The 10,353-nt window shown below is 47.6% G+C and overlaps 1 pseudogene; it reads right to left on the bottom strand.

Annotated features, from left to right (window-relative positions):
• Positions 1–7,264: 7,264 nt before the first annotated feature.
• LOC146172142 (spastin pseudogene) lies at positions 7,265–9,080 on the bottom strand (annotated as a pseudogene).
• Positions 9,081–10,353: the final 1,273 nt, after the last annotated feature.

Genomic DNA, 10,353 nt, shown 5'->3' with positions numbered 1-10,353 from the left:
CAATACGAGTTGCAACGCATCACGAGTGAATCAATTCTGGCATCCATGCAACAATAAATTAGTGAGCATTTAGGGAGAGCATGCAACTTGTAAAATTAATAAATGAACTCTGTTATCCATTTCTTCAACTGAATGAATAAATTGTGAGCAAGGCTATAGTCAGTGTGTGCCAAGAACATAGCTCCTACTGCATCTTGTGCGTTGTAGTGCATATTAAGTGCGACAGTACATTTTCAGAAATTTTTATGCAAGTCAGAAATGTATTAAGCACATGATGTAAAATGCATTACTAATATGCATGATATTTACTAGTGTCAATTATTTAAGACTGCCATCTTGCCATGCTAAATACCTGCTAAGTAATGTTTTTACGCATGATAGTCAGGCACAACTAAAGAATGAACCAGCAGTTGCTCTACAAGTCCCTTCAGCAATTGCCATCAAACAGTTTCATGATGGCATGGTTGATCCAAGTGTAGAGTGTTTATTCACCTTTCCTAGTCATCAAAATAAAAAAATATCAATTGTGCAAGTTGTTCTATGGAACCCAATATATACAAAGCCTCAGCAATGATTAAATCGCTCAAAAACTAGAGATGAAATTCTATTTATTTCCTAGCAACTAAAGGGCTTTATCCTTATAGTAACACTTATGTCTTAAATATGTAACCAGTACAGAAATTACAACACCTGATGAAAATATTTTTTTCCATCATTTAAAACTCATTTACCTCTGCAAAAACACCATAGTAAGAGGGCGCCAGGTGGATAGGAGATATTGAACACGAAGAACGCTCCAAGTAGTAGTGTCATTGCTTTCTCCATGCTTGCAATGCTAAAGCACTCTTCTTCATCTACTGCCAGCACAACTCGATGGATGTCCCCCATGTCTTAGCCTGCATGTGAAAACCACATTACTTCACATAAAACTTCATCATGGGTACACAAAACAATTATGATTTGCAACATACTTTGCATAAGTACACAGACAAATATGAAATGAATTTCAAGAATAATAACATACAGGACTATTGTTTCTATATTAATATAAACTGTACAGTTGTAAGATGAGCAAAAACTCTCAGCATGGTGCAACCCGCTTTCTTGATTTAGAACAAGTTTTTCTAGCAAGAGCACTGCTTCTACAAAATGAGGCTATCTATTAACAAGAAAATATAATAATATATGTACACAAAATAGACTCGATTGGGAAATGACTACTGACAGACCATAAGGATTACAGCTACAACTTTGCCCATCTAAATAAAAAAAAAATGCTTACAATATCTTCTAATTCTAGAAACAAAATTATTTAAAAGTAATAGCACTGCGAACTCATACTATATTTGACTTTGTTTTGGCTCAAGAGAAGATGCCTCTGCGGCCGAAGAAAGACAAAATCTTGTTATCAAACACCTTTGTCTGCGCATGCGACCATGGTGGCGGGGCTGCCACGCAGACGGCTCTCTGGGCAAAACGCAGCAGCGGGCTGCTCTACTGTGATGTTGACTGGAGTCGTGTAACGCTTGGCACGCGGTTTTTTCCGCGCGTACGTTCGCCTACTTAAGTACAGAGAAGAGCTGGCTGAGGCTTTCAGCGAACATCGTCCCAGCAAAAAGCAAAAAGAGACAGAAGGTATTGTTATCAAACACCTTTCTCTGCGGACTGCAGGTGGTCACGCGGTAGACGAAAGACAAGCTGGGGCACCATGGCCGCACTGTGGCCCGTAGCGAAGAGTTATATGATAGCTCCCAAGAGCAGCGCCGAAGGACGCAGGTGTTCGGGCGGGCGCGAGGCCCCGCCGCTTGAGCAAATCGACTATGAGCGCCAGCAAGACGCCATCTTCCAAATTTTCCGCGCACGCCACATACCCTGCCCTGGCGGCTAGGCGTCAAAGAGAGATAAAACGATCTTCAAACAGACGGCAGCTCGCCAGGCATCGGATGTTAATCCTTTCAATGTCTGCAGTCACGAAAAGTAGCAAAACACGCGCGAGGCCCCGCCGCTTGAGCAAATCGACTATGAGCGCCAGCAAGACGCCATCTTCCAAATTTTCCGCGCACGCCACATACCCTGCCCTGGCAGCTAGGCGTCAGAGAGATAAAACGATCTTCAAACAGACGGCAGCTCGCCAGGCATCGGATGTTAATCCTTTCAATGTCTGCAGTCACGAAAAGTAGCAAAACACTCAAAATTGATCCGTGCATTTTGATATAAAGAAAACAGCACATAAAAAAAGCAGCGAGCGTTGTCCTGTGCTTTTAATAGGCGAATGCACACGTTGAAAATACGAGCCTCGTGACATCACTCCGGTCAACACCACAATATTTCAACCCGCTGCTGGGTTTCGTGTTTTTGAACACGCGAGAGCCCTCTCTGACTGCTGCTCTTCAATCACCGAGAACAACGTACCATTTAACTTATGCACCTGTATCACGCCCAACGTGCGGTCCATGCGCGCTTTAAAAATTACTTGCACAATGCGCCGTGAGCACCCTGGCCGTGAGCCGCGCCATTATCACATATATTCAGCAACCCCATCTCCACAGCAACTCCTTCCTAATCACCTCTTATACGTAACCTTTCAATTTGTGACGTTAAGCCGCACAAACCAAGCCATGAACACACTTTGCACAAATACCCGTGAAAATTCACGTTCTCTATACAAATATATCGCGCCTACAACTTTCCCTTAACGAATGCTAGCGGACAGCCTTCTGTCGTTATGTGGAGCACAATACGAGCGCACGCCGGTTGCCTTCAGATGCATGTTTCGCATAAGCTCGGCGCACGCGCTTGTATCCTACACCACAAGCTCCACAAAGTCTTCAAGTAAATAAAAAAACACGCAGTAGACTTACCGTAATCAGGTGGACTTGGTCGAAGACTGCAGCTTCGTGTGCGGGGCTGACTCCGAACCACGCCGTCCTTTTGCAAAGTGCAATACAAAATGGCGCAACGCACACAAAGGAAGAAGGAACACGAGAAGGCGACGAAAACGGTGCAGGAGACGTCGACCTCGCACGCAGTCAACGCAGCGGCAGGCTGGGTCTCGCCCGACGCCGAAAAAAACATTGCGATAGGCCAAATGAGGATCACGGGTTGTGTGACGTAACCCAAACGGTGGCGAACGATCTGCGCGCATTGTGTTTGTTTTTTAGGACTCCTGGTCTTTTCACTCTCTCCCGCTATTCGACTCCTCGGCAGCAGTTTATTCTGTTGGCGTCAGCGCTCCATCAAAACTGAGTATAGGGAGGCCGTCAAAGTGACGAATATTTTTTTACAGTGATAGGCACTGCCACCGGCTTGGAAGAAAGGGCTTCAGCTCTTCTTCTTCGGGTGCCCTTCTTTTTTTTTTATATAGATGGCCTCAGCTACAGCTGATATGACCGGTCTAGGAAAACCTGCTGCAACTAGCCTCAAAACCTGGTCATTCAGACTATCTTGCATTTTGTGAGGGCATGACTTTTGAAGTGCAGACTCCAGAGTGAAGCTATGACTCTTTTGAGCACTTTTGAATGCGCCGAATCATAACTTAATAAATCCTTTTTTTTTTTTGATCGGGGGGAGTGCAGCAAATCGGGTTTTCGCAGAACGTCTGGTCTGCGCTTCAAAAGTCCATTTATTGCAATTCAGCTTATTCCCCTTCAATTTATTGCCGCTTGACGCTACCGGTTGATTGAAGCCAACAAAGAATTCGAAGCCACGGGCAAGTTAAGGCCATCTCAGTTTTGAATTTAAAAAAAAAAACATTTCTGAGGGCCGTAGGTTTCCGGAAATCCGCCGCTTTTTTTCTTCATGAATTGGGAACCTAAATGGCGCATTGAAAGCTATTTATTGAAACTAGAATGCGCGCTCGAGCAATACGTATTCCATCAGACCCCTCCGCAACGCAAAAATGCTTAAGCCAGCTTTATTGGCCCTGATCATATCGAAGATCGAGAATGATGCTCCCCTTCTTCCTCCTCAGCTGAGCCTGAGTGCAAGCTAGTGTGTAAGAAAAAAAATTGCCCACGATTACGTTACTTCTTAATGCGAAATTTGAGCGCAGCTCATCAGCTGTTTCAGCTTTTCGATAAATTGAGGCAAAGATTTCGAACAAGGTACGTATGTACAATTACAGACAACTTTTTTTTAATTTTCACACGTATTCCTTCAAGAAACACTCCACTAACAGTTCTTGGCTGTCATGAAAGCAGTTTTGTGGTAGGAGAAATGAAGAGAGCAATTGAGTTATCGGGAAGTTGCGGGAGGCAGCGCGTGGGCCCATAGGAACGTTACGTTACGCGACGAACAGATGCCACGGACGCCCCTAGTGAGTTAAGCGAGTGAGAACGGGATGCACGCACCGTGATCCGCTTAGCGAGCCGGCGTTTCGGCAACCGGAAAGCACCCTCGCCGCCACTCAGGAGGGGGGGGGGCTCCTTCTCTTTCTGCATGGCGGCGACGGCGTTCTACGCAGCACGTTGTCTTGACTCACTCGCCAGCGGCGTCAGCGGGATCAGTCAGCCGCTGCTAGCGCTGCCTCCGGCGACCCCGCCCCCTCCTTTCCTCGTGTTCTCCGGTTGCTGCGCGCGCTCCTGTCCCTATCGTTCGCCGCTAAGTGTACCCCCCTCCCTCTTCCAGTGAGGCTCCGGTTGCCAAAGCGCCGGTTCGAACGGGGTGCTGAAAGGGGGGCGGAACTGGTTACGAGGCCGACAACGCCGACGCGAAACTCAGGAACAGACGCCAAAGAGCTGCGCTCTAAAATGAAGGAAACAAGCCACGACGGCCCCCAACAACGCCTCGTCCCGCCTTCGTCCCTTGTGAGTGTCCAATGGGTGGGCGCATCCAGCAAGCCCCAATGACTTTATCGGGGAGGTTTGCGCGGTGATGTATCGCCCTACTCACTGGCCAGCGGTTGCCAAGAGCACTTTATAAAACTTAGTGTGAAGTATAGGCTCCAGTTAAATATTTTAAAATTTTACTCGAATACTCACTATGACCTCTATGAATTTCTTGCATAAGAATATTCCCTCAATTACCATTTCAGGAGTCACTTATGCGCACGAGACGCACAATAAGTTCAGGGAAAACAGCACATGTGCTGCTGATTCAGCAGTGAATACAACGTTCAATTCAAACTACTGCACTTTGCCACGAACTTTACTTCGCTCTCTCTCTCAGAAAAGCAACTACCAAGGAGTTAGCAGTGATGCTAGTATTCCTTCCGTGGTACCGTAGATCAGGTAGTTCGAATATGCCGCAGTGGTGAGTGTAACATGTCATCAGCGGACGCTGCGTCCCCACCTAGATTCCTGCTCGTCTAATGTGCCTAATTTTTTTCGTGTGGAAATAAGTGCCGGATTTCATCGTGTGGTAGAGCGTTCAGAAATAATTTTTATTCTATTTCAAAAACTCAGATACCATTGCCCTTTCCTTGGTTTCAAATTGTACATTGACACGAGCCACTCAACCTGGTCAATTAGATAGTTCGAAGGCATTCAGCAGCTACGAAATTACAAGAGTTTTACAATAAGTTACGTCCGCTGTGGCTGAAGTATGCTTCTGAAAATATTTTTCTATTTTGATCCTTCTATATTTTAGGAAATATCTATAATGTTTCCTCAACCAACCGTGTGTACTCTTAAGAGCCTGTCACACTAGCACGACATGACGCCGATTTGGTCTGCCAACAGAGCGTCTTTCTGATGTCTGCGTCTATGTCACACTGCGCCGACAGAAATAGTCGGCCGACTGTCGGTGTCGTCACCGCGTCGCTCACAAGATGGCTGTCGGCGGATGGTCGCCTAAATCCTATGTCACACTAGCCAGACAACGCAAGAAACCTCCCCACCGACTAGGCCCTCTCATATCACTCTCTTCTCGTGTCATTATACTTTCCTTTTCTCAATCCTTTTATTTTTTTTCTAACATGCGAAATTCTCCTTTCTGTAGCTACTCCGTATCTTATAGTTTATTCTCGGAACTACTAAGTTAAGGAACGCTTAATATTAATTCTATTTCATATATTCGACCATACCAAAACAAGCGCCTCAACAGTCGTGATAATGGGCCGATACTGAATAGTGCCCAGTATTTTACGGCTCTGGTTGCCAGATCAGAACGTCAGTGTTCGAAAAATAAAAGCTGTCCACGGCGAATAAGACATAGTGTGTATGAAAAGCTGAAAAAAAAAAGAAAAAAACCTCTACCTTTGGGATCGAACTTACGACCCCCTGTGTGATAGCCAGCTGCGCTAATCACTGCACCACGAAAGTCAAAACTAACCGGCGCTTTCAGAGGTAAAGGTAGGGTTTCAGCTAATATGTTGTCTAATGTGAAAGTCACGAAGGCAGTAGGAGCGTTTACCGCTTAACTGACCGTCCAGCTTGCTGAGAGCAAACTGCAGATATTTTGAATCATGCTCGTGTTGGGCTGTAACAGGTAAAACTTTCGGCGGATTTCGTACAAAGGATTTCACAGGGCCGGCCGCGGGACCACGACTGCTGTTGGTTCTGTTGTAAAGTTTAAACGGATGTTTTGGGCTTTTTGCGCACACAGTTCTTGCAACACATTGAATTATTGAACAAAAATTTATTGAGTGATGCGTAAGGTAGCGTTGAAATAGGCTTGTGAAGTAGCGACGCAGAGACGTTATGACTGTAAACACAACGATTGAAGTGCGCAGGAGGATCGGCAGCTCTAGGCTGGCTTCAGGAAAATAATTGCTTCTTTTCATAATTTCTTTGTAACGCACTATGTTCATTTTTAACTATTCTGTGCAGTTCGGAAACGCGGAAAGATTGCTCACGGTCCCAACGCGCGCCGCAAATATATGCGTAGCGAATTCACTCGCCCAAAAAACGCTGCCGTGTATATTCCACGCCCATTCGGTGGCCTCGAGTATACTTTGGCGGCTCACGCTCGCGTTTTGATCAGGGATTAGGCGTTGATTCTACTTTTTTACGTATATTAGCGCTGAAAGCATTCGCCGTCGACGCGGTGCACAGAGTCGGCTTTGCATTTCGAGAAAGTTTTTGCTCGGCGGCCGATCTCGGGAAGACTCGGTCACCGACAGTCGGCAGACTGGTTTTGTCGGTGTCCCCGGCCTCAAAGCCTGTCACACTGGGAAGACATTTGTTTTTCGGTCGTGTTGGTGTCGTCGTCGGCCTAGTGTGAAAGCTTGGTTGGCCGCAGACACGCTCGGCCAACGAGTTGGCCGACCTTCGGTGTCGTTGTCGGGTCTGCGTCAGCGTCGTGTCATGCTAGTGTGACAGACCCTTTAGGCATATAACGAGTGAAAAGGTGAGAGCGTTATATTCCAGAGGCAAAGGGCTCTGCGAATATGTTCGAGCCCCACTTCAAAGGTCATAAAATTCTTCAACAGCTTCTCTAGAAGAATCAGCCGGCTGCTTTCATCGGGCAGCATCACATACACTGGTTTTGTGGAGCGCTTCAAAGCCGCGTCGTTCAACCCCTGAGGTCTATTCCCACGCCCATCACAAACACTCGCTCTTCACTGCCAGTGAGAACCCATCAAATTCCACCGTGTTGACCCGTGCTTGTTGTCTATCATCTGGCTCAGCAGAGAATCACTCTCATAAATAATGATAATGCTTGACTGAAGCTACCGTGTAACAGCACAGAGTGCTCGCACCAGCTTCTCACACTTGCCAACATATTCTGAAATTAGATCAGTGATGTTCAGGAACACTGAGCTTGAGTCGTGGGTGACTGCTTTGGTCAGCATGGTCTTGCAATTGCCATGTGGACCAAAGAGCGGCGGGCCCTTGGGCGGTGCTCGCAGGCCAGTGAAGAGCTCTGGTCGGTCTGTGTGCAGGATGACCCTCTCACTAAGCGGCTGATTGGAAACCTCCTGACCAGCAATGTCGCTGAAAAGCACCGCGGGCCATCCGTCCATGACCTCGTTCAGGATCAAGTGCGCCGGGCTTGACTCAGCCCCTTTGAGTGTGGACATCGTGATCTTTAGAGTGTGGCCGCCGTGGAATGAGCCGCCGCGTGCACTGGGTCGCGTCAGTGGCATTGTCTGTGTTTGATTCTGGCCCTCGTGATGGTGCTGATCGTTTGACTGCTTCGCCCTCAAGCGCCGCCTGGCTACCATTGCTGTTGCCACTGTGGCAGCATTGGTACATGTCGACCGGATGCCGACCGGTGATGGGGACTTCGCCGTTGTCCGAAGACCGGTTAGTTCGTTTCGTGGCAGATTTTGAACTAGCGCTTGGCCGCCGTGCGTAGCCATGCTTCCTCGTGAACACGCTAGCGTCTGGCTTGTGATATCCACACAAGAAGATGCCTGCAGTGTTAGCGTGGGCGACTTGCAGCACCTGTGCCTGTCATGTCGCGGGTCATTGTTGGAAACACCTCCATTTTCCGCCATCTTCAGCTAAGACGGGCCGTTCTGGTTGGTGGAGGCGGCGTGATGGTCGAGAGCCGTCTTCTGCCACGCCTAACACCTCTGGCCGCCCTATGGCCGAGCCACACCCGCATGCCAGGGCAGGTCGTCGCCTAGGTTCTCCATCGTCACCATGCTCTCTAGAAAATCTAGCCTATTCCTGGGCATCTGCGCATTCTTCCTGATCTTGTTCCTCAGCCTTTGTGGACGCTCCCAGGTGGGGCCTATTCTTTGAGAAAAGTAAGTAGGAATGCACTTCTAGTGTTCAATACTCTTGCGGTACAGGTCAATCTCTAGCTCCTTGAAATCATCATTCTTCTTGTCGTATTAAGTGCCTTGGAGATGACGTCGAATGCATTTCGTGGTGCTTCTTCTGCCGAATGACCAGATGGGCATCGGAATACCCACTAGCGGCCGCCATCACCTCGGTTCCGTCCGCCGCCGTATGATGGCTCTCCATCATGACGATGCCGCGGCCGCCGCGCAATACGAACCCGAACACCACCCGCACCTGGCTGCACACCCATCGCAGGAGCCAGAAAACCACAAGCACCGGGTGGAAGATCAAACTAACACTCAGTGCGCCCCGGCGACCGGGAGCTCCTGTAGCATCCAGCCTGCTGACGCTATCGTCGGCGACGTAGTTCGCGAAGTTGTTCTGCGTCACGGCAGCACCAGCAGTCATCTGCACGTCGCCATAACAAACCACTTAGGACAGGTAGTAACCGCAGATCCGGACCATGAAAGGAAAATAACAAGCAGAAAAAGATTGGAATGGGGCGCATTTGGCGAGAACTCGTAGATTATGACTACCAGCTTACCGGCATCACTCAAAAGGAAAATATACAACAGCTACTGCTTACTTGTACTCACGTACGAGGCTAAAACGTGGAGGCTAACGAAGAGGGTTATGCTTAAGTGGAGGACAACGCAGTCGGCTATGGCAAAAAATAGGTAGGGGTAACATTAAGAGATAGGAAGCGTGCAGAGTGGGTCAGAGAAATAACTCAAGTTACTAATATGGTGGCAATCATGAAGAAGAAATGGGCATGGGCAGGACATGTAGTGCGAAGAGAGGGTAACCGATGGTTGCTTAGAGTAACAAACTGGATTCCAAGGGAAGGAAAGCGTAGCAGGGGCGGCAGAAAGTTAGATGGGCGGACGACGTAAAGAAGTTCGTAGGGGCCAAATGGATGTAGCTAACACAGGACCAATTGGAGGGATATGGGAAGGGCCTTCACCCTGCACTGGGTATAGTCAGGCTGGTGATGATCATGATAACGAACCATTTGTCACCTATATATATATATATATATATATATATATATATATATATATATATATATATATATATATATATATATATATATATATATATATATATATATATATATATATATATATATATATAATGAGGAGGGGTTTATTGGGGGTTATTCGAAGGACTGGAGACGGCGACTGTGACACAAGACGATCGTAGAGCGAAGCACAATCTCCTCCGATCAAGACAGTCCGAGCTCACAGTGCGCGCGCCAGCTGATCGGCGTCTTCATCGTCGTTAGCGTCGGCGCTGTATTTTCTTCCTTACAATTGCCCCGGCGGAAAGAGGGAGTCATTCTGGCGACTTAAGGCGAGGGTATGACAAGGGGATCGTAGTATGGCTTAAGTCGACTGACGTGAACAACTTCTCGGCCGCGGCGATGGTGGTCCGAATAAGGCTTTGCCGGCTCCACAACGTAGTTAACTGGTGATGTACGCTCTAATACACGATAAGGGCCATTATACTTTGCAGAGAATTTGGAATCAGCCGGAACGCAGAGCCAAAAGAGGGTGTTGATAAGAAAGTCAGCAGTGGGCTTGCCGTGATCGCTCTCATGTCGGCGAAGATCTTGAATGTCCGACGTGAATGAACGAGCCAGCTGACGGCACTGCTCAGCATTACGGGCCACAGCAGAAAG

This window comes from Amblyomma maculatum, unplaced genomic scaffold (genome assembly GCF_055883805.1).
Source record: "Amblyomma maculatum isolate TAMU_Amacu unplaced genomic scaffold, ASM5588380v1 scaffold_13, whole genome shotgun sequence".
Lineage (NCBI taxonomy): Eukaryota > Metazoa > Arthropoda > Arachnida > Ixodida > Ixodidae > Amblyomma > Amblyomma maculatum.
Note: the sequence above shows the minus strand (reverse complement) of the source record. Positions and strands in the feature narration are given on the sequence as shown.